A 3,288-nucleotide genomic window follows, 5' to 3' on the forward strand; every position below is an offset into this window, starting at 1 on the left:
ATTGGATCTTTCATGCTCTGTTCTTCCCAATAGAAAAGATGCTGTGCATCTGGACTATGTTTTCTGTACTGCAAGGCAGTCAGYCCCTGGGGATCCATGCTAGCAGAGAGAAAGGATCCTTTTATTTCAGTTTGGATTTGACAGATCAGCTAAAACACATTGATTCAGAGATACTGAAATAATTCAGCTGAAAAAGTTGAAAAAAAAAAGGAATAAGGAGAACTTTAAAACTTTTGTCTGAGTTAATGATAAAAATAAGTATCAGAAAATCAGACTCCCCCCTGGGATTGCAAGTCCTTTTCTGATCAACTCAGCCATTTACAGATTAGGCAAAGCAGATGGTTATATTGCAAATTCTGATTAGGACATACCATCTTATTTTTATCATTTTAATCATTTATATTCTATTTCAGGCTCTGTGTGTGGTCTGGACTGGGCCTCAGTAGAGTAGAAACTTTAAGACTTGTGCCAAGCTGTGCAACGTTATGGTGGTCTGATGATAGGAGTTGCTGCTATTTTCTATTTTAATAACAACTGTTTTCTTTTAACATTATAAAGCTGGCAGTTGTTAGTGTTTTAATTGAACTACCCATGAAGTGTGAATGATAGGTGGAGCTTGCACAAAAGATGCTCCAGAATGAATTAATAATATTAATAACATGACTGGAGTTTATTTTGCCTATAGAAAATCCCTTCTCTGTAACTAGCCAATAGTCTCAGAATTTGTGTGTATGTGTCTCCATCACCGCCACAGGCCTTAGTACTTTGTATAGTCTGTTTCCCTTTAAATGCTGCTTCAAGCTTGAGTTCACATGTCTTTCCTTAGCTCATACTATTTTTGTAGGAGAGCCAACAGCCTGACAGCACTTTTTAAAAAGAATGAACAGGGTTAAAGTACCCAAGTCCTGATACACTCTTTTTATGGCTGTTCCCAATAGTTTTCATTGCCGAGCAGTCACCTATGGGTAATTCACAGAAAGCAAACARTTGAATTTTAGAGAGTAATTTGCTTATGCATTATATCACCATGTTCTTAGGCTAGCAATGAAACACTTTCTTTTAGAAAGTCCCTCTTACCGTCACAGTCAGAATATTACTCCAGTCGTTGTTACTACATTCCTACCTGGCCAAGATGGATTTACAGAAGTTGGACTTCACTCAAACATATTGGTGTATAGCCTGTGCTATCCTGTGCCTACTGGCACAGCAGCCACAGCTCCCTGAGTTAACACATGTGAGAAGAAACTTGGGAGCCTCATCCTGGACAGGCCAGTGGGCTCTCACTATCCAGCCATCTGGAGCCCAGATCACTGCAGATATGACATGTGCAGTAAAGGCTGCCACACAAATACATGTTATGAATTCARCTCTTTTTATTTTGAGTTGTACAGCTTTGAATTCACTCTGTTCCTTCAGCTACAGTAAACAAACTGTGTGTGTATATGTGTATGCACACACTGCTCCCTTTATACGCCATATCTACCTGCTAATCTACTCCCACCCCACTTAGCTTCAGTGAAGAATGTCCATCATTCAGCTTCCACATGCTTCATCTCTACGAGGTTATTATTTCCACTCCCACCTCTTATTGGCCATCCTCTCTTGCTGGCTGGCTTCAATGATGCTTACAATGTTCCAGAAAGATGCTTTCTCTCTTTATCTCTTTGCTAAATGAGTGCCATGAGTATGGGGGGGAGGGGGGAGGAGAGAAACCTGGCAGCTCAAGAATGGGAAGCAATTATACATCATACAGCCTATAGCTTTTATATTTATATTTTATATTAACGATTGCTGTGAAATGAGAAGCCAAGTCTTTGAACAAAGAAATATATAACAAGCTGGGACAAGTGTGGTGAGGCAAATGTTCATGTGGAACAAATATTTCTATAAACCAATTCAAGAGCACAGGAGAATTTTTAAGGGACTCATTTGCAGGACGTAAATGCTGACCTTATGTAGTCTGCATGCATAGAAACCTTCTACAAAGTTATATTGTAAAGTAAAAACTAGAGTCAAGGGAATTCGTTTATCTAGGGAGCTGACTCTGAACCCTTGTCTTAGCTTAACCACTGAACTATTGGGAGGAGGGATCGTTTGAAGATAGTCACATTGTCTGACTTTGGGCACCCGTTTGAAGCACCCAAGCTGGAAAACGAGCCTTCCAAAACTCCTCAGGTATACTCAGTAGAGGATATGGACTAATCCCGAGACCACTGCTGAAAAACTGCCTGTTCTTCTCTAGACACTGTGGAAATATGTCAGGGAGGAAGACTCCAAAGTCAGCAGGCTAACGGATGTGGTGTGAAATGTCCATATACTCCCACCTTATCTTTTGTCACTTCCAATTTTTTTCACAATAGGTCTAAGTTATACGAGGATGTAGATAAGTGGGGTTTGTTTTTCAACTTGTGAGGCACAGGCATATATGGCTTTGCATGTATTTTGGATGAGCCCTTCTTGTATAATGCCTGCTGCACAATTCCCTTGAACTGTGAAGGAACGGATGGTATGAACCCATGCATTACTCTGGGCAGAGCACAGTACAGCTATCTTTCTGTGTTTGGATCACCATATGAAAGCAATCTGTTACTCTGAGGAGGCTGAGTTTATTTAATAATATTAATTATTCACAAGTTCATACATCATGAGACTCCTTGTATCCTAAAACAGTCACTGGATTTGTTACTGGATCTCCATTCCCTGGCTCCTCACTTGTTTCCTAGAATAAACACCTTTTGGCTTCTTGCAACAGCATTTTTTTTTCCCTCTGTAGCCTTTTTGCTGATTTATAGCTCCTATTTTTTCCTAACCTGGCTCTCATATTTCCTTTTAACTTTAACATAATGCTTTTCTAGTTAACTACATTTCCTCAGTAGCTCTTTAGCCCCCYTTTCCAGTTAGGTAGAATATAAATAGGTACAGATCACCATTTCAGTCTTTTCTCTCTACAGTCATTGCTATTGGTGTCACGCTAGATTAAGGTCAAATTCTCTTTGAACTGGTATTGTCTCCTCACTTGTTAGGTACCTAGTATGTTTTCTCACACTAGAAAAATAATAAGGTCAGTTTGCAGAAATTCCTTTCAAACATTACTGGGTATCCTGTCTGGTAGGAAAGATGAACCTCTTTCTTTACATTTAGATRGCTTTCCAAATCCCTTTCAGCTCAGCGCTCTCATGCATTGTCCTGGGAAATTTCTTCCTGTGGACAGCTCAGCAGATTCACGTGGATCATCTCCGGGTCAGTCCTCCAGGTCTTGCTGCTTTGCAGCTCCTAGTTAACAAAGAT

Source organism: Rhea americana, unplaced genomic scaffold, assembly GCF_003343005.1.
Source record: "Rhea americana isolate MKP2758 unplaced genomic scaffold, rheAme1 scaffold_112, whole genome shotgun sequence".
Taxonomy (NCBI): Eukaryota; Metazoa; Chordata; class Aves; order Rheiformes; family Rheidae; genus Rhea; species Rhea americana.